General features: G+C 45.3%; 1 protein-coding gene across 2 annotated transcripts in view; it reads left to right on the plus strand.

Annotated features, from left to right (window-relative positions):
- The window catches only part of LOC143787905 (L-selectin-like), a 507,551-nt gene that overhangs the window by 233,694 nt on the left and 251,784 nt on the right, over window positions 1-22,073 (plus strand). The window lies entirely within an intron of this gene.

Raw genomic sequence — 22,073 nt, forward strand, 5'->3', positions numbered from 1 at the left:
CAGATAAAAATAGTTAATAAATTACATTTCCCACATATCAATAATATATCAGCGCAATTTTGGAAACATAATTTTTTTTTGTTAGGACGCTATAAGGGTTAAAAGTTGACCAGCGATTTTTCATTTTTCCAACATAATTTACAAAACCATTTTTTTTTATGGACCAATTCACATTTGAAGTAAGTTTGGTGAGTCAATATAACAGAAAATACCCCAAAATGACACCATTTTTGAGGTATAATTACTCTTAACTGCCGCCTTAAAAGGAGTATCAGCGGTCGTTAAGGGGTTACAGCCTTGACTTTAACCCGTTCACCCCAAAGCCTGTTTTCACCCTCCTAACAAGGCCAATTTTTTCAATTCTGACCAATGTAATTTTATGAGGCAATAACTCGGGAACACTTGAACGGTTCCCACAGATTCTGAGACTATTTTCTCATGACATATTGTGCTTTACGATTGTGGTAAAATTTGCTCGATAAGACTTGCGATTATTTGTGAAAATATTGGAAGTTTGGCAAAAAGTGTGAAAATTTAGCAATTTTCAAACTTAATTTTTATGCATTTAAACCTGAAATAAACGGCCAAGTAGCAATATAAATAACATTAATTTCATTAGGAACATAGTATAAAAACAAGACAAAAAGTGAGGAAAAAATACACCACTGGTACAGACAAAAAAAGGTTGGAACACCCGAACAATGGTTAACCTAGGGGTCAGGGGTCTCCTTATTGTAAATTAGTTAAGTTAATACAAGGAGCCAGTGGTGTTTTTTTCCTCACTTTTTATCTTGTTTTTATACTATGCTCCTAATAAAATTAATGATATTTTTATTGCTACCTGACCATGTGTAAAAAAAATTTCTTTTGCTTTAGCCTTCTTAATCTTTTGGTTTTATGGTCACATATTTATGGAGGATAAATTTGGTGTTTCCTTAAACTAGAAAGTTATGTCACACAAAATAGTTAACAGATAACATTTCCTACTTGCCGTCTTCACATCAGAACAATTTTTGAAACATTTCTTTTGTTAGGAAGTTAGAAGGGTTAAAAGTTGACCAGTGATTTCTCATTTTTCCACCAAAATTTGCAAAACTATTTTTTTAGGGACCACATCACTTTTGAAGTGACCTTGAGGGGTCTATATGACAGACAATACCCAGAAGTGACACCATTCTAAAAACTGCACCCTTTAAGGTGTTCAAAACCACTTTCAAGAAGTTTATTAACCTTTCACGTGCTTCACAGAAATTAAAGCAATGTGGAAGGAAAAATGAACATTTCACTTTTTTTCACAAAAATTGTACTTTGGATCCAATTTTTTTATTTTAAAAATGGTATCAGGAGAAAATGGACCAAAAAATTTGTTGTTCACTTTCTCCTGAGTGTGCCATTACTCTATATGTTTGGGAAACCACTTTTTTTGCACGCAGCAGTGCTTGGAAAGGAAGCAGCACCCTTTGACTTTTTGAACGCAAAATTGGCTGGAATGGAGAGCGGATGCCATATCATGTTTGGAGAGCTTCTGATGTGCCTAAACAGTGGAAACCCCCACAAGTGAACCCATTTTGGAAACTAAACCCCCAAAGGAATTTATCTAGATGTGTGGTGAGTACCTTGAACCTCCAAGTGCTTCACTGAAATTTATAATGTAGATCCGTGAAAACAAAATTTCTTCGACAAAAATGTTTTATACCCCAATTTTTTTATTTTCAGAACAGTAAGAGGAGAAATTGGACCCCAAAAACTGTTGAACATTTTTTATCTGAGCAGGACAATACCTCATATGTGGTGAAAATCTACTATATGGATGCATGTCAGGGCTCGGAAGGGAAAGAGTGATGGTTTGGAGCTAGAAAAAATGAGACTAATTCCAGCTCCTAAAATTCCAAAATGTATTTAAAAAAAATGAAAAAAATTTAAAACATGAATCCAGGCTACGCGTTTTGAATGCACACAGGCGTTCTTTATCGAAGCTGTGTGAAAGTGAATGCCAATAGAAATATATACAGAGAAGTGACCAATGGAGTGATCAAATGAAGGTCACATGTTAAAAATGCAGCGCCCCAGAGTCCTGGTCGTTGCAGTACTGTGGCTCCGCCGCTAAGGGGGGCTATGGTACGTCTGATGGCACTGAAGGAGTTCATCTGACCAGGTATCACAGACACCAATACATTTCACAGTCTGGCCTCCAGGGGGAGCTAAGGGTACTATTCATTAGGCCACTCCTCACAGTCTGGTAAAACTGGGGGTTAGGCAGGAAGTGAGAGAGAACGCTGACTGGGTTGGAACCAGGCAACACCTTGTGGCAGAGGGTGTTGCAGGGGAAGATTCGGTAGGGTCCCTGTCAGGGGTGGGATCCTGACAGAGGCCTGGCAAACAGAGAGAAAGCTACGGGACCGCGCCTGCACTTCATAGCGGCGGTGCCCTAAGAAAGGACAAGAAGCGAGATTTATTGTGCTGAGTGAGAAACGAGATCAAAGCAAGAAGGAGAATACCAGTAGGAGTCGTGCTGTAAGATCGAGGCAACATCCTACTGAGGCGTAAACAACCGGCGACCAGAACGCCGAGGAGGTACAGAGCTCTAAGCCATACTTCAAACCAACGGCAGGACAGTCCGTCACAGGCGGGCTGTCTCACCTAAATCACCTACGCAGACATAGGGGGCAACCTTTGGAGAGGGGCGACTCTAGGGTCCCGGAAGAGCTCCGAGCCTACCCGTTATACGGGTGCGTCCCAACCATAACACCTGGGAGGGACAGAAGATTAGCAGAAGATCATCTAATCGAGTTGTGAGGGAACACGAGAAACAGACACAACAGTTGTGGGGACTATCCCGTAAGCTCAGCAGGGGAGGACCACAACACATAGCGCTAGCAGGAAGGCACAGATTTCCACCTGCAAAGGGAACTCTGGAGGTGCCATCGGACCGGCCGGACTTGCGCAGCCCGGTTAACCGTATTCCGGATTGAGGACTTTGAGACCTTCAGTAAAGAGGTAAAGAGACTGCAACCTGGTGTCCTCGTTATTGACTGCGACCGGCACTACACTACCACCATCATCCACATCTATCACTGTGCGCCCCTCAGCAGGGTCACGGACCGGGTCTAGCCACCGTGACAACCCCAGAGCAGAGACTCAGAAGCCCGGTACCGGGTACCCCTTGGCCCTGCGGCAGTGGGGGCGCCACAACTTGGCGTCACGAACAGGATCTACTTAAGCCTGAAGAATCGGGTCATGTGTGCCTTGGAACTGTGATTTATTATACTTAGACTGTGATTTATTGCAAAGACTGTGCTGTGCCACTTGCCGCCAAAATCCGCCGCCATTACAGCGCTGAGGAGAGCGCAGGAGAAGAAGAAGGGCATGGAGTGGGCGTAGACGAGCTGGAGAGCGCGAAAGACAATGGCCGCCCAGTCTAAATATTTCTGTGTCCTGAGGACGTGTCCGTCAGCAGCCGAGGTCCGCCTCCTGATTCTCTTTGGAGGATGGAGACCATGGAGACGGGGCCGCCCACGAAAGAGACCGCGGGAAGAGGACACCAGAGAGGAAGCGAAAATGGCGACGCCGGAAGCACCGCGTGGGAATAACCCGACTCAGCAAGAGGCTGCACCACCCGACACAGCCCCGGACACGCCATCGTTGCGGGAACTGACCCTTGCGGAGCTAACGATAGGCCGACCCCCATGGCCGATGTCCGAAGAGTGTGTGGCTGCAGCCGAGGCCCGGCAGGTAGCCTACCGCCTGGAAGCCGATGCCCGTGTGATCGCTCGGCTGGGCCAACCTACGGAGGTCCGCCTGTCTCCGGTGTCCCCCGCTTCTTTTATCCCGGCCGCGGCGGAGTGTGAGCTGCAGGCACAGGGCCTGAGGATCCTGCCGGAGGCGGAGCACCTGCAGCGCCTGATGACAGCGTGGCGGAACAGACCCCAACCGGCAGCCCAAGTCAATCTGAGGAGCATTGAGGAGGTTCCACCGTCGCACTGGGGTGTAGTAATATCCTTTAACTCCCGGAAAGGAAGGGGAGTTATCCAGGAGATCGGGGAGCCACTGCAGGTCCGTGTGGATCGGGAAGAAATGGAGCCCTGCGGGGGAGGTACGATTCCGATCTGGAGCCTGGCGATGCAGTGACCTACACCCGGTGGAGGAGGGAAGCTGGTGAAACTGGCTGGATAGCTCGAGGCGTCCAGCGGTGCTTCGCCCTCCAGGCTGCTGCCGGAACGCCGGAGGACGAGCCTTCTGCAGGGAAGGTGTCGGAGCCGATCCCCGCGGAACCTCAGGAGGTCCGGGTCCACCGCGTGCCTCTGGGTCGCGCTCGCCCACAAGCAAGGAGGGCATCCCGCAGAGGGGTCCTGTCACTGCTGGAGCCAGGACCGGCCCTTGCTACACCAAGGCGACCCGTTGGCTGGGTGAGGCCTGGAAGAAGACCACCCCTACACTACAAGATGAGTAATGAGTAAGCTTTAATGACTGTAAATAAGTTAATTGTTTTCATTGTTTTTCTCTGCTATTTTGCTGCTAAAACCCGTAGGGGTTAGTGGTGAGTCCTCTTAGGAGCCATATAGAGAAGGCTCAGTGATCTCAAACTGAAAGAAAAATATGTTCTATACTGTGTATAGTAGTGGTAGGACAGTAGGCTCGGGCGGAAAGGAGCGGTCCTGTAACAGAAAGGAGAGGCAGTAGGTCTGGAGCAGTTAGGACAGGCGGTCCTGCAGACGTAAAGTAGGAGAATGCATAAAAGTTAATTAGCCTTATATGTGATATAAGAAGGTCTTTAGTGGATTTAGCGAGTACATCCATAAAGGCAAAGTTGGATTATTGTTCAGAATTTGCACTCAGTAGAATACCCGGTTGGGTAAGAAAAGTTATTTATAGTGAAGTTATTTAAAAGTATTTAACCATGTTTGTAACGTTCAAGTGTCCTCACCTCCCATAAAGGGAAGCTCTGTTACAAAGTTGACTTGTACTTGCATTTTCAAAATTGTATGTCTTTTTGCTGACATGTATTGTTGTTTTCTTCCCTGTCCAGGAGTACTGGATTTAACCGGGGGGAGTGCAGCGCCCCAGAGTCCTGGTCGTTGCAGTACTGTGGCTCCGCCGCTAAGGGGGGCTATGGTACGTCTGATGGCACTGAAGGAGTTCATCTGACCAGGTATCACAGACACCAATACATTTCACAGTCTGGCCTCCAGGGGGAGCTAAGGGTACTATTCATTAGGCCACTCCTCACAGTCTGGTAAAATTGGGGGTTAGGCAGGAAGTGATAGAGAACGCTGACTGGTTGGAACCAGGCAACACCTTGTGGCAGAGGGTGTTGCAGGGGAAGATTCGGTAGGGTCCCTGTCAGGGGTGGGATCCTGACAGAGGCCTGGCAAACAGAGAGAAAGCTACGGGACCGCGCCTGCACTTCATAGCGGCGGTGCCCTAAGAAAGGACAAGAAGCGAGATTTATTGTGCTGAGTGAGAAACGAGATCAAAGCAAGAAGGAGAATACCAGTAGGAGTCGTGCTGTAAGATCGAGGCAACATCCTACTGAGGCGTAAACAACCGGCAGCCGTAACGCTGAGGAGGTACAGAGCTCTAAGCCATACTTCAAACCAACGGCAGGACAGTCAGTCACAGGCGGGCTGTCTCACCTAAATCACCTACGCAGACATAGGGGGCAACCTTTGGAGAGGGGCGACTCTAGGGTCCCGGAAGAGCTCCGAGCCTACCCGTCATACGGGTGCGTCCCAACCATAACACCTGGGAGGGACGGAAGATTAGCAGAAGATCATCTAATCGAGTTGTGAGGGAACACGAGAAACAGACACAACAGTTGTGGGGACTATCCCGTAAGCTCAGCAGGGGAGGACCACAACACATAGCGCTAGCAGGAAGGCACAGATTTCCACCTGCAAAGGGAACTCTGGAGGTGCCATCGGACCGGCCGGACTTGCGCAGCCCAGTTAACCGTATTCCGGATTGAGGACTTTGAGACCTTAAGTAAAGAGGTAAAGAGACTGCAACCTGGTGTCCTCGTTATTGACTGCGACCGGCACTACACTACCACCATCATCCACATCTATCAGTGTGCGCCCCTCAGCAGGGTCACGGACCGGGTCTAGCCACCGTGACAACCCCAGAGCAGAGAATCAGAAGCCCGGTACCGGGTACCCCTCGGCCCTGCGATAGTGGGGGCGCCACAAAAACAACATGATAGGCTTAAGGAGCCAATAGCAGCATGAATATACAGTACAGACTAAAAGTTTGGACACACCTTCTCATTTAAAGATATTTCTGTATTTTAATGCCTATGAAAATTGTACATTCACACTGAAGGCATCAAAACTATGAATTAAAACATGTGGAATTATATGCTTAACAAAAAAGTGTGAAACAACTGAAAATATGTCTTATATTCTAGGTTCTTCAAAGTAGCCACCTTTTACTTTGTTGACTGCTTTGCACACTCTTGGCATTCTCTTGATGAGCTTCAAGAGGTAGTCACTGGGAATGGTCTTCCAACAATCTTGAAGGAGTTCCCAGAGATGCTTAGCACTTGTTGGCCCTTTTGCCTTCACTCTGCGGTCCAGCTCATCCCAAACCATATCGATTGGGTTTAAGTCTGGTGACTGTGGAGGCCAGGTCATCTGGCGTAGCACCCCATCACTCTCCTTTTTGGTCAAATAGCCCTTATACAGCCTGGAGGTGTTTGGGGTCATTGTCCTGTTGAAAAATAAATGATGGTCCAACTAAATGCAAACCGGATGGAATAGCATGCCGCTGCAAGATGCTGTGGTAGCCATGCTGGTTCAGTATGCCTTCAATTTTAAATAAATCCCCAACAGTGTCACCAGCAAAGCACCCCCACACCATCACACCTCCTCTTCCATGCTTCACAGTGGGAACCAGGCATGTAGAGTTCATTTGTTCACCTTTTCTGCGTCACACAAAGACACGGTGGTTGGAACCAAAGATCTCAAATTTGGACTCATCAGACCAAAGCACAGATTTCCACTGGTCTAATGTCCATTCCTTGCGTTCTTTAGCCCAAACAAGTCTCTTCTGCTTGTTGCCTGTCCTTAGCAGTGGTTTCCTAGCAGCCATTTTACCATGAAGGCCTGCTGCACAGTCTCCTCTTAACAGTTGTTGTAGAGATGTGTCTGCTGCTAGAACTGTGTGGCATTGACCTGGTCTCTTATCTCAGCTGCTGTTAACCTGCGATTTCTGAGGCTGGTGACTCGGATAAGCTTTTCCTCAGAAGCAGAGGTGACTCTTGGTCTTCCTTTCCTGGGGCGGTCCTCATGTGAGCCAGTTTCTTTGTAGTGCTTGATGGTTTTTGCCACTGCACTTGGGGACACTTTCAAAGTTTGCCCAATTTTTTGGACTGACTGACCTTCATTTCTTAAAGTAATGATGGCCACTCATTTTTCTTTACTTAGCTGCTTTTTTCTTGCCATAATACAAATTATAACAGTCTATTCAGTAGGACTATCAGCTGTGTATCCACCAGACTTCTGCACAACACAACTGATGGTCCCAACCCCATTTATAAGGCAAGAAATCCCACTTTTTAAACCTGACAAGGCACACCTGTGAATTGAAAACCATTCCTGGTGACTACCTCTTGAAGCTCATCAAGAGAATGCCAAGAGTGTGCATCCTATCCTAAGTCATAATGCACGACTCGTTAAAGGACTGATTGTGACTTGTAGGATCGCTACTTTCAACAGGTGGCGCTATAGAGTTTAAGTCCTCTTTTTCTCTGAAGAGGCAATTTGCAAGAGTGTGCAAAGCAGTCATCAAAGCAAAACGTGGCTACTTTGAAGAACCTAGAATATAATACATATTTTCAGTTGTTTCACACTTTTTTGTTAAGTATATAATTCCACATGTGTTAATTCGTAGTTTTGATGCCTTCAGTGTGAATGTACAATTTTCATAGTCGTGAAAATACAGAAAAATCTTTAAATGAGAAGGTGTGTCCAAACTTTTGGTCTGTACTGTATATGGATAGGTCAACTATACAAATATTGCCAACCTATTCATAAAAACAAAAAGAGAAGAAACACACAATATGCAATAACAGAAACACTCACATTATAGAACATATTGCACTATCAATAGCAAAACATATCCAAGCATCTCCTTGTGTGCTATTTCTCCTGAGTGCACTGATACCCCATATGTTGTGTAAAACTACTGTTTGGGTGCACATCAGGGCTCAGAAGGGAAGGAGTAATGTTTGGAGTGCAGACTTTGAAGAATGGTCCGCCGCGCCACATCACCGTTTGGATTGCTTAAACAGTGGAAATCCCCCAAAAGTGATCCCATTTTGGAACCTACACCCCTCAAGCAATTTATCTAGAGCAGAGATAAGCAAGCACTAAATTGCTTGGGTGCTATTCTAATACTCGTATGCCCTTTTTGAGCAACTAGTGTAATGGAAGTTAATGCGAAAGCCAAGCTCTTTTCTGGCAAACCCTAAAAAGAGGTCTGCAGGGCAGTGAAAAAGTTCAAATGGATGGGAAAAGTGCTTAATGGAAGGAGAAAAGCATACGGAAGACCCCTGTAAGGATCTCTGACACCCAGATCGCTGCTGAGAACAATGATGTCACACTTTTACTCCACTTTAAGGAGTGACAATAAAACATTCCAAATTGACGAGAAATTGCATTCTGTAGGAAAAAAAATTTTAAACATTTTTTTCCTGTATAATGGCCTGTATGTAAGGCAAAATGTAAAAGGGATTTAAAAAAAAAATAATTTAAGTAAACCAAAATTGTTTTTTTAGTAAAAAAATAGGAAATTTCACTTTAATTTATAAAAGAAGTAAGAACTGCCAAAAATAAGGGACTCCGGTACACCCTGTATTAGTCCTTTTCCAGATGTCAGTGGGTCCGGTATGTGTGGGGACAGTTTTCACACGTACTGGAGACACTAACACTTCAAGTGAATAGGTCGTGCACCTGTGCAGGACCGCAAAACGTTATGTATATGTGCATACTGGTGACACAAGGATGACTTCCCCTGTAGCGGTAGCAAGTGGGGTAATATTTGTGGAGTTGATGTCACATTTGTAATGTCTGGTGACATCAAGCCCACAGGTTAGTAATGGAGAGGCGTCTATAAGATGCCTCTCCATTACTTATCCTATAGTTGTATTGCAAATAAAGACGCAACAAGTATAAAGTCTTTTATTTAAATTAAAACAAACCACACTTTACCATTTTTATTTAAAAACAACAAACACAGTTATACTCACCTAACGACCATTCCATTGAAGCCCTCGTCAAAAATAAAAAAAAACAATATCCCTCACCTTTCCAACGTTCTACACCATGTCATAATCCATGTCTGGGTATTAATAGTTTTCCACCTGTATGGTATCAACATGTGACCTTCCAGGCAGAGAACCACTGGTGAATGAACTGCTGCAAGGGCAGCATCAGTGACTAGCCGTGACCTCATCGAAATTATCACCGGTCACTGAGGCTGCATTCCCAACCATGCTGAACTCCTGTAGCCTCAGCACCGTGAGAAAAAGTCATTGAGTTCAGCTCACTGGAGATCACAGGTAGAATTCTAGTGTATGTGTAAGAAATGTGAAGAAATAAGCAAAGTTTTCAAACTCTTTTTTTCTACTGTTATATACCACCAAAATGAGACAGAAAGCATGTAATACTGTATGGATGACTATTCTAGTCCTGAACTATTTTTCTACTACTTTATTTTTTATTCCAAGGCATGGGGTAGGTACAAACCTGTTCTGGGACAAAGGATTTGGAAGTGCCTGATGATGGCAAGCCAGATTGTGCAAGAATAGGTGCAGGGCAGGAGGCATCTGCGCCAGTGTTTTGAACACAGGATTGGGAAGCACCTAGCACAGGGAAACAGGCAGTTGTGTCACCCATTGGCACCAATCGTGGACCCAGGTGTTCGGCCCACCAAGATGGGTGCTTAGATAACGTGCCTGATCATGTTGCTGGTGGTTAGGTTCTTAGTGGTCATGCCCATGCTAATCTTGGTAGGTTACAAATGGCCATTTTGTTAGTCTCAGAACTCTCTTAAAAAAAAGTCCTAGACTGGGGAACACCTAACTTTTTGATGGAGAAATGCACGAGTGATGGTGCTCTGTGGAACAATTTCCTGCCTTGTCCCACTGATCACCCTTCCTGTCTGCTTCAGTGCTGTCAATCTCTCCCCCTCAGCAGTGCTGGCCTTGCTCTGCATGTCAGCTTCCCAGGTTGAGTTAGTGACTTTGTCATAAACCATTTCATCTTCCAACACCACACCCTGGTCCTGCTGACTTCATGATGACTTAACAAGACTTAGCCAATGAAAAAGAAGCAACACGGCACTCGCACTAATAATCAGTATAGGTGCTCAAGTAGGGTATCCAGCCCAGGAATCCAAAATCAGGAAAAACTTGGCACTCAAGAAGAATTTTGGTGTAAAGAAGAAGATCCTTTAATGTGCATCCACAAAGATATAAGTTTGAACGTTTTCGGTCCACATCCGGACCTTCATCAGAACAATTTTACTGGTATAGCAGGTAAACCGTGTATGGGGTCAGTGTTGGTTCCAACTGGATTATTCAACTGGCCTGGATGCAATGGGAGATCCTGTGGATGTCAGCGCACGTGGAATGCGGCAGAAGTCTCTGAGCAACTTTTGCCACATTCCACGTGTGCTGACATCCACAGGATGTCCCATTGCATCCAGGCAAGTTGAATAATCCAGTTGGAACCAACACTGACCCCATACATGGTTTACCTACTATACCAGTATAATTGTTCTGATGAAGGTCCGGATGTAGACCGAAAACGTTCAAACTTATATCTTTGTGGATGCACATTAAAGGATCTTCTTCTTTACTCCAAAATTCTTCTTGAGTGCCAAGTTTTTTCTGATTTTTAACAAGACTTATCGCCATCTATGTCTCATCTTTCTCCTTATCCCAAATTTGCTATTCCCCACCATCATGTTCTTGTGGCCATGGCTGTTCTAAAGTTTGTGCATCACTAAATAGCATGTCCTTCTGTCCCACTTGGAGTATGCAGGTTGAGAGGCCACAATCAAGAAATCATGTTGTAAAGAGCTCCTTGGAGTGTCCTAATGTGGGATCACTAGTCTCCTTGGACATAACATCGTGGGAGGATTGAGAATAAGGGTGAGGATTAAGTGATCCAAACTTTAGACTGGTGAGACTGGACCCTGTGGAAGACTATGTGGTGCTGCAAAGCCTGCTGAAAGCATTATTTGCTATCCAACCAACCACCTGTTTATACAGCTCTGGCTTCAGAAGTGGAGTAACGTGCCTCTCTGCAAAGTGGGACAGGAACCTATGTGTCATAGTTGGGCATGTTTCTTGTGCTCCAGCAACAGGCATAGTTTCAACTACCCCATGTCCTTCACATCAGCGTGCACCATCATCAGTACTACCACTTGCCCATCCCTTAACACATGCCTAACAGACTTTTTAATTGCTAGGTCTCTTGAAACCAAGTTTATTTTACATAAAAGAAAAAGAGTGGTCACTTTCAGCAGTCAAAGCGGTTTTTGTGAGTTTACTCCACCATATTGTAACAGAAAGAACACAAAAGTGTAAGGATGACAATCAAATTCAATCCAGAAAAACGTTTCAATGCTTTTTTTGTTTGTTTCATAGATCACAGAAATGTACCCAGGCCATGTAATACTCTATGGCTGAGACATGGAAGCCTACAACATTTTAAAAAGCTTTTTCACAGTTTTACAGAACCCAGAAATGTTCACAGACCCCGTATCACTGTATGGCTGAGAATTGGGAGCTTACAAAATTTTAAAAAGCTTTGTTGCAGATTTAGAGATCACAGAAATGTACTCCACAATGTGGATCAGTATATGGCTGAGAAATGTAGCCCAGGAAAATGTTTCAATGATTTTTGGGGTGTGTTATATAACACAAAAAAGGACCTCAAAGCAAAATACTTCATGGATATATTACATATTTTCAGCCCCCAGAAAAAAAGCTGCAGCTATATATTTGCCAACAGATTGCACAGGTCTAATCCCTGTCTACAGACTGGTTTCTGTCTCTCTCCCTGCTCCTGCTCTCTCTCCCCAGGCTAAAGGCAGATTGTGTGTGATACAAACAGCAAATCAAACGATTAGCCATTAGAATGGCTGTTAGTATGATGGTTCAGCTCCAGTATCTACACTGCAGGCCCCTGATTCGTTATGTTGGGCACATAGGCCTAGACATGCATTTTCTGCCTCCAAGACAAAGTGTCACCAAGCTATGCAATGCCATCTATGTGCCAAGCCAGGCAGCGCCTGTCCTTTTATAATCCCTGATGATATCATATGGCAAGCCAATCACAGTAATGCCACAATCAAGATTGCTACAGCATTACAGTGACTCACAGGCAATCCCCGCATGCTTATTGGCTGCGTAACAGGTACCAATGATGCGTGTTGGAGATTCAAGTTTGAACTCAAGCACTACCCATTGCTTGCCAAATAATGAGCACTTCCGAGCACTACTCGAGTGATAACTGAGTATCATCGAGCACGTTTGGATGAGCATGTTTGCTCATCCTTAGTCCTTATGCTTCATCCATGTTTTGGCCATGAAAAAACTGATGATAGTTAAACAATTGATTTAATCTGTGTTAGCTAAGGAAAATTGCCTAGGTTCCTTTATAAACTTGCCAATTAAAGTAATGGTGTTTTTTCTACTGAACTTGAATTTATTGGATAAATAAATAAATACATTTATATAAAGTTATGGCATGGGCTCCAGCATATTTTTCAAAACCAGCAGAGAAAAAGCTGACAGCTGGGGGCTGATGTTAATAATCTTGGAAAGGGGCCATTAGCCCTAAATGTTCCCAGGCTATTAATAGCTCACAGCTGTGTGCTCAACCTTTACTGGTTAGTTTACCGGGGAACATAAGAAAAAAATTACGTAGTGTCCCTCTATAAATTCTAACCAACAAAGACTAGACAGATGGCTGTCGGCTGATATTAACAGCCAAGGAAGGGGTCAGCTAATGACATCAACCCTCATCTGTCCCAGAAATGGTGCATCAATAAGTTGCACCAAATCTGGCAAATAGCCTCTCTTTTTCCACTTGCCCTGGTGCAGTGGCAAATGGGGTAATAGGGTTGGGGTTGATCTCAGCTTTTTTATGGCGGCTAAAACTAAGCCCAGGGGTTAGTAAAGGTGAGGCCCATAATCATATTGTGAAGAATACATAGCCAGAATAAAGTCCTTTTATTGAAAGAAAGACACAGACTCCTTTATTTGAAATAAAAACTCACCACCTTCTTTACCTATTTATCATTGTAAAATTAAAAATAAAACACCATATTCCTCACCTGTCTGATAATAATCCATTTTTCCCACACAATAATCCATCTCTGCTTCATCTGGATGCCTTGCTGAATGTTGGCATGATGCAACCATTCAGCCGAGCATCCAGCAGACACTGAGCTGAGCATCAGAGTGCAGCTTCAGTGACCTGCGGTGACAACATTGGGGCTACTGCAGGTCATTGAAGCTGCGGTTCCCATGGTCAGCTCATTGTGAGTGGCCCGATGGACTGCAGTGACCTTAATAAGATCACCTCTAGCACTGTGAGAAATAGTTATTTATTAACTATTTTGTGTGACATAACTCTCTGGTTTAACCTCTTAATGACCTATGACATGCTATGTCTGTCATAGGTCCCCTCCCCCTCTTTGGTGCTGGATCCGGCAATGGGTCTGCACTAGTGTTGAGCGATACCTTCCGATATTTGAAAGGATCGGTATCGGATTGGATCGGCCGATATCCAAAAAATATCGGATATCGCCGATACCGATACCAATACAAGTCAATGGGACACAAATATCGGAAGTGATCCTGGATGGTTCCCAGGGTCTGAAGGAGAGGAAACTCTCCTTCAGGCCCTGGTATCCATATTCATGTAAAAAATAAAGAATAAAAATAAAAAATATGGATATACTCACCCTCGGACGAGCCCTGGACCTCACCTGTTATGATCTGGTGACCTTGGAGCCGCATGAAAACTTTCTCTGGAGTCGGTGGAACCTGTACTGACCGCAAATCCTGAACTAACACCGCAACTAGAAGTAGCCGTGAGGTGTGCCTAACAAACCCTAGACACCTCGACACAGCCGGAGGACTAAATACCCCTATAGATGGAAATAGGAATGCTATCTTGCCTCAGAGCAGACCCCCAAAGGATAGGCAGCCCCCCACGAATAATGACTGTGAGTAGGAGAAGAATAGACACACGCAGGTAGAAAACAGGATTTAGCAAAAGAGGCCACTCTAGCTAAATTGGAAAGGATAGGACAGATTACTAGGCGGTCAGTATTAAAACCCTTGCAAAAATATCCACAACAGATAATACAAAAAGTTCCACAATCTAACTAAAGACATGGAATGTATATCTGCGACTCCAGAGAATCCAACAAGACTGAGAAAATACTGACACAATCTAAGCTGGACAAGAAAACACAAAGAATAGCACTGAATTGTGAAGCACACAGCATGTGTGCCACAGGAAAAAAACCCAGACACTTATCTTTGCTGATTTGGCAGAAAGGCAGGAGGAACCAGGCAGAGGTCCTACACCTCCCAACAACAATTGACAACTGGCAAGGACTAATGAATCCTGCACACCTAAATATCCCAGTCAGAACTGCAATCATCAGACACACCTGACCAGGACTGCAACCCAGGGACAACTGCATTACCACCTACTACCACCGGAGGGAACCCAAAATCAGAATTCCCAACAGTACCCTCCCCTTGAGGAGGAGTCAACGAACCCTCACCAGCGCCCCCAGGCTGATCAGGACCAGCCAGATGAAAGGCACGGACCAGATCAGCAGCATGGACATCAGAAGCAAAAACCCAAGAATTATCCTCCTGGCCATAACCCTTCCATTTGACAAGGTACTGAAGCCTCCGCCTCGAAAAACAAGAATCCAAAATCTTCTCAACCACATACTCCAACTACCCATCAACCAAAACAGGGGCCGGAGGATCAACAGAGGGAACAACGGGCACCACATATTTCCGCAATAAAGATCTATGGAAGACATTATGGATAGCAAAAGAGGCCGGAAGCGCCAATCGAAAAGACACCGGATTAATAATCTCAGAAATCCTATAAGGACCAATAAACCAAGGCTTAAACTTAGGGGAAGAGACCTTCTTAGGAACATGACGGGAAGACAACCAAACCAAATCCCCAACCCGAAGCCAGGAACCAACACACCAACGACGGTTAGCAAAACATTGAGCCTCCTCCTGAGACAACACCAAATTGTCCACCACATGAGCCCAAATCTGCTGCAACCTGTCAACCACAGAATCCACACCAGGACAGTCAGAAGGCTCAACCTGCCCAGAAGAAAAACGAGGATGAAAACCAAAATTACAAAAAAAAGGCGAAACCTAAGTAGCCGAACTAGCCCGATTATTAAGGGCAAACTCGGCCAATGGCAAAAAGGCCACCCAATCATCCTGATCGGCAGACACAAAGCATCTCAAATAAGTCTCCAAAGTCTGATTAGTTCGCTCAGTCTGGCCATTTGTCTGAGGATGAAATGCAGAAGAAAAAGACAAATCAATGCCCAGCCTAGCACAAAAGGCCCGCCAAAACCTAGAAACAAACTGGGAACCTCTGTCGGACACAATATTCTCCGGAATACCATGCAAACGAACCACATGCTGAAAAAACAACGGAACCAACTCTGAAGAGGAAGGCAATTTAGGCAAAGGCACCAAATGAACCATCTTAGAAAACCGGTCACAAACAACCCAGATAACCGACATCCTCTGGGAAACCGGAAGATCAGAAATAAAATCCATAGAAATATGCGTCCAGGGCCTCTCAGGGACCGGCAATGGCAAAAGTAACCCACTAGCACGGGAACAACAAGGCTTGGCCCGCGCACAAGTCCCACAGAACTGCACAAAAGAACGCACATCACGTGACAACGAAGGCCACCAAAAGGACCTACCAACCAAATCTCAGGTACCAAAAATACCAGGATGACCAGCCAACACAGAACAGTGAACCTCAGAAATCACTCTACTAGTCCATCTGTCAGGAACAAACAATTTCCCCACAGGACAGCAATCAGGTCTATCAGCCTGAAATTCCTGAAGAACCCGCCGTAAATCAGGGGAAATGGCAGAAAGGACCACCCCTTCTTTCAGAATGCTGACCGGTTCAAGGACGTCAGGAGAATCAGGCAAAAAACTCCTAGAAAGGGCATCAGCCTTAATATTCTTAGAACCCTGAAGATACGAAACCATGAAATCAAAACGGGAAAAAAACAAGGACCATCGAGCCTGTCTAGGACTCAGCCGTTTGGCAGACTCGAGGTAAATCAAATTCTTATGATCGGTCAGGACCACAATACGGTGCTTAGCTCCCTCAAGCCAATGTCACCACTCCTCAAATGCCCACTTCATAGCCAACAACTCCCGATTGCCAACATCATAATTGCGTTCAGCAGGCGAAAACTTGCGGGAGAAGAAGGCACACGGTTTCATCAAAGAACCAACAGAATCCCTCTGAGACAAAACGGCCCCTGCCCCAATCTCAGAAGCATCAATCTCAACCTGAAACGGAATAGAAACATCTGGTTGGCGCAACACCGGAGCAGAAGTAAATCGGCGTTTAAGCTCCTGAAAGGCAGAGACAGCCGCAGAGGACCAATTCGCCACATCAGCGCCTTTTTTCGTCAAATCAGTCAAGGGTTTAACCACGCTGGAGAAGTTAGCAATGAACCGGTGATAAAAATGTGCAAAACCCAAAAATTTCTGAAGGCTCTTCACGGATGTGGGTTGAATCCAATCATGAATGGCCTGAACCTTAACCAGATCCATCTCCATAGATGAGGGAGAAAAAATAAAGCCCAAAAAACCTTCTGCACCCCAAAGAGACACTTAGACCCCTTCACAAACAAAGCATTGTCATGAAGGATCTGAAATACCATCCTGACCTGTTCCACATGAGACTTCCAATCATTGGAAAAAATCAAAATATCGTCCAAACATACAATCAAAAATTTATCAATATAAGTCCGGAAGATATCATGCATGAAGGATTGAAAACAGATGGAGCGTTAGTGAGCCCGAATGGCATCACAAGGTATTCAAAATGGCCTTCGGGCGTATTAAACGCAGTTTTCCATTCATCACCCTGCTTAATACGAACAAGATTATATGCCCCCCGAAGGTCAATCTTCGTAAACCAACTAGCCCCCTTAATCCTAGCAAACAAATCAGAAAGCAAAGGTAAAGGGTATTGAAACTTGACAGTGAACTTATTCAAGAGGCGATAATCAATACAAGGTCTCAAGGAGCCATCCTTCTTAGTAACAAAAAAAAAACCTGCTCCCAACGGTGAAGAAGATGGCCGAATATGCCCTTTCTCCAAAGACTCCTTAACATAACTCCGCATGGCGGTATGAACAGGCACAGACAGGTTGAAAAGTCGGCCTTTAGGAAACTTACTGCCTGGAATCAAGTCAATCGCACAATCACTGTCCCTGTGCGGTGGAAGGGAACTGGACTTGGGCTCATCGAATACATCCTGAAAATCAGACAAAAACTCTGGAATTTCAGAAGAGGAAGAAGAGGAGATTTACATCAAAGGAACATCATTATGAACCCCCTGACAACCCCAACTAGTCACAGACATAGATTTCTAATCCAACACAGGATTATGTACCTGCAACCACGGGAAACCCAGCACGATAACATCATGCAAATTATGCAACACCAGAAATCGACAATCTTCCTGATGGGCTGGCGCCATGTGCATGGTCACCTGTGTCCAAAACTGGGGCTTATTTTTAGCCAAAGGTGTAGCATCAATCCCCCTTAAAGGAATAGGGTTCTGCAAAGGCTGCAAAGGAAAACCACAACGCCTGGCAAACTCAAAATCCATTATGTTCAAGGCGGCGCCTGAATCCACAAACGCCATGACAGAAAATGATGACAATGAGCAGATCAAGGACACCGATAACAGAAATGTAGGTTGTACAGTACTGATAGTAAATGAACTAGCGATCCTTTTTGTCCGCTTAGGGCAGACTGAAATGACATGAGAAGCGTCGCCACAATAATAACACAACCTATTCTGACGTCTGAATCCTTGTCGTTCCGTTCTAGACAAAATCCTATCACACTGCATTGGCTCAGGACTTTGCTCTAAGGGCGACACCACAGCGCGCACAGTTTGACGCTCCCGCAAGCGCCGATCAATCTGAATGGCCAGAGACATAGAATCACTCAGACCGGAAGGCGTGGGAAACCCCACCATAACATCTTTAACGGATTCAGAAAGACCCTTTCTGAAAATTGCCGCCAAAGCATCATCATTCCTTTTAGTCAACACAGACCATTTTCTAAATTTCTGACATTACAATTCTGCCGCCTCTTGACAATGAGACAGGGCCAACAAGGTTTTCTCCGCTTGATCCACAGAATTAGGTTCATCATATAATAATCCTAAAGCCTGAAAAAAGGAATCTACATTAAGCAAGGCCGGATTCCCAGATTCCAGGGAAAATGCCCAATCCTGTGGATCGCCACGCAGCAGGGAGATGACATTTTTAACCTGCTGAATGGAATCACCGGAGGATCGCGGTCTCAGAGCAAAAAACAGTTTACAATTGTTTTTAAAACCCAACAATTTGGACCTATCACCAAGAAACAAATCAGGGGTAGGAATCTTCGGCTCTAAAGCAGGAGTCTGAACAATATAATCAGAAATACCCTGTACCCTAGCAGCAAGCTGGTCTACACGAGAAGCTAATTCCTGAACTTCCATGCTGGCACAAGACTCCTCAGCCACCCATAAATAAAGAGGGAAGAAAAGACAGGACAGACTGCAGAAAAAAAAATGGTTCAACATCTTTCTTCCCTTCTTCTGAGATGCATTTAACTCATTATGGGCTAGTTGTACTGTTATGATCTGGTGACCTTGGAGCCGCATGAAAACTTTCTCTGGAGTCGGTGGAACCTGTACTGACCGCAAATCCTGAACTAACACGGCAACTAGAAGTAGCCGTGGGGTGTGCCTAACAAACCCTAGACACCTCGACACAGCCGGAGGACTAAATACCCCTATAGATGGAAATAGGAATGCTATCTTGCCTCAGAGCAGACCCCCAAAGGATACGCAGCCCCCCATGAATAATGACTGTGAGTAGGAGAAGAATAGACACACGCAGGTAGAAAACAGGATTTAGCAAAAGAGGCCACTCTCTAGCTAAATAGGAAAGGATAGGACAGATTACTAGGCGGTCAGTATTAAAACCCTTGCAAAAATATCCACAACAGATAATACAAAAAGTTCCACAATCTAACTAAAGACATGGAATGTATATCTGCCACTCCAGAGAATCCAACAAGACTGAGAAAATACTGACACAATCTAAGCTGGACAAGAAAACACAAAGAATAGCACTGAATTGTGAAGCACACAGCATGTGTGCCACAGGAAAAAAAAAAACAGACACTTATCTTTGCTGATTTGGCAGAAAGGCAGGAGGAACCAGGCAGAGGTCCTACACCTCCCAACAACAATTGACAACTGGCAAGGACTAATGAATCCTGCACACCTAAATACCCCAGTCAGAACTGCAATCATCAGACACACCTGACCAGGACTGCAACCCAGGGACAACTGCATTACCACCTACTACCACCGGAGGGAACCCAAAAGCAGAATTCACAACACTCACCGCTGCAAGCGTCTGCCTCCGTTCCTAAGAATGCAGAGTGAAGGACCTTCGATGACGTCGCGGTCACGTGAGCGGTCACATGAGCGGTCACGCGACCATTCACAAGCCGCGACGTCATCGCAGGTCCTACACTCACTGCACTCACTGCATTCTTAGGAACGGAGGCTGCCGGTTGCACCGCTGAGGTCCAGGTCCGTCGGAGGGGTGAGTATATGTAGCGCCCCCACACTGCCGCAGGGCCGAGGGGTACCCGGTACCGGGCCTGTGAGTCTCTGCTCTGGGGTTGTCACGGTGGCTAGGCCCAGTCCGTGACCCTGCCGAGGGGCGCACAATGAATGATGTGACGGGTGATGGCGGTGATGCTGTAGTAGTGCGGTGCAGTAAATAACGAGGACACCAGGTTGCAGTCTCTTTACCTCTTTACTGAAGGTCTCTGGGTCCTCAGTCCAGAACACGGTTCACCAGGCTGCGCAAGTCCGGCCGGTCCAATGGCACCTCCAGAGTTCTCTTCACAGGTGGAAATCGGTGCCTTCCTTCTAGCGCTATGTGTTGTGGTCCTTCCCTGCTGTGCTTACAGAAAGTCCCCACAACTGTTGTGTCTGTTTCTTAAGTTCCCTCACAACTCGATTAGATGATGTTCTGCTAATCCTCCGTCCCTCCCTGATGTTCTGGTTGGAACGGCACCCGTTTGACGGGTAGGCTCGGAGCTCTTCCGGGACCCTAGAGTCGCCCCTCTCCACAAGTTGCCCCCCAAGACTGCATAGGTGATTTAAGTTAAACAGCCCGCCTTAGACTGACTGTCCTGCCGCTGTTTGGAGTATTGCTTGAAGCTGAATGTTATGATACTCCCTCGGCGTTCCGGCCACCGGTAGTGCGCCTCAGTAGGATGTTGCTTCGGTCTTACAGCACGACTCCTACTGGTATTTCTCCTTTTGCGTGATCTTGTTTCTCACTCAGCACAATCTATCTCGCTTCTAATCCTTCCTTGGGCACCGCCGCTATGCTGAGCAGGCACGGTCCCGTTACGTTCGTTCAAGTTGCCAAGCCTCTGTCAGGATCCCACCCCTGACAGAGACCCTACCGAATCTTCTCCTGCAACACCCTCTGCCACAAGGTGTTGCCTGGTTCCAACCCAGTCAGCTTTCTCCTCTAACTTCCTGCCTGACCCCCAGTTTACCCACTATGGTGGGGAGTGGCCTAGTAAATAGAACCCTTAGCTCCCCCCGGAGGCCCGGCTGTGAAATGTATTGGTGTCTGTGATACCTGATCAGATGAACTCCTTCAGTGCCATCAGACGCACCATAGCTCCCCATAGTGGCGGAGCCACAGTACTGCCACGACCAGGACTCTGGGGCGCTGCATATATCCATATTTTTTATTTTTATTCTTTATTTTTTACATGAATATGGATCCCAGGGCCAGAAGGAGAGTCTCCTCTCCTCCAGACCCTGGGAACCATATGCACCGCACACGCCTGGGAACTTATAGGAACTTCCGATTCCGATATCACAAAAATATCGGAACTCGGTATCAGAATTCCGATACAGCCAATATCGGCCGATACCCGATATTTGCAGTATCGGAATGCTCAACACTAGTCACAAGCCATCAAACAAAGAAGAACTGCTTAAATTTTTGCACCAGAAGCAGTGTGAAAGACTAGTGGAAAGCATGCCAAGGTGCATGAAAGCTGTGATTAAAAATCATGGTTATTCCACAAAATATTGATTTCTGAACTCTTCATGAGTTGAAACATTAGTATTGTTGTTTCTAAATGATTATGAACTTGTTTTCTTTGTATTATTTGAGGTCTGAAAGCACTGTTTGTTTGTTTTTAATTTTGATTATTTCTCCTTTTCAGAAAAAAAAAATACAAAATGTATTGCTTGAAAATTAGGAGACATGTTGTCAGAAGTTATAGAATAAAAGAAGAATTTATATTTTACTCAAAATTATACCTATAAAGAGCAAAATCAGACAAACTGAACATTTTGCAGTGGTCTCTTAATTTAAGTCTGCACTGTTTCAGACACATGACAGCGGATTTAATCAGCTGTTATATGCACCTAGCAACCGCGGATGGAATTGCGATCCAACCGCGGCTTTTAACTAGTTAAATGCCGCTGTCAATCTCTGACAGCGGCATTTAATTCATGCAAATTGGATGTGCAACGGATGCACCCGGGTCTCAGATGGGTTAGCATGACAACCCAGAGTCTGCAGGAGACACCTGTGGCTGTCATCGCCGAACTGCTATGAGCGCCGGCTGGAGGTCAGCGCTCATAGCAGATGGGCATTTTTGCTGCAGCTCTGCTATGTGTAACATA

Source organism: Ranitomeya variabilis, chromosome 8 (assembly GCF_051348905.1).
Source record: "Ranitomeya variabilis isolate aRanVar5 chromosome 8, aRanVar5.hap1, whole genome shotgun sequence".
NCBI classification, from domain to species: domain Eukaryota; kingdom Metazoa; phylum Chordata; class Amphibia; order Anura; family Dendrobatidae; genus Ranitomeya; species Ranitomeya variabilis.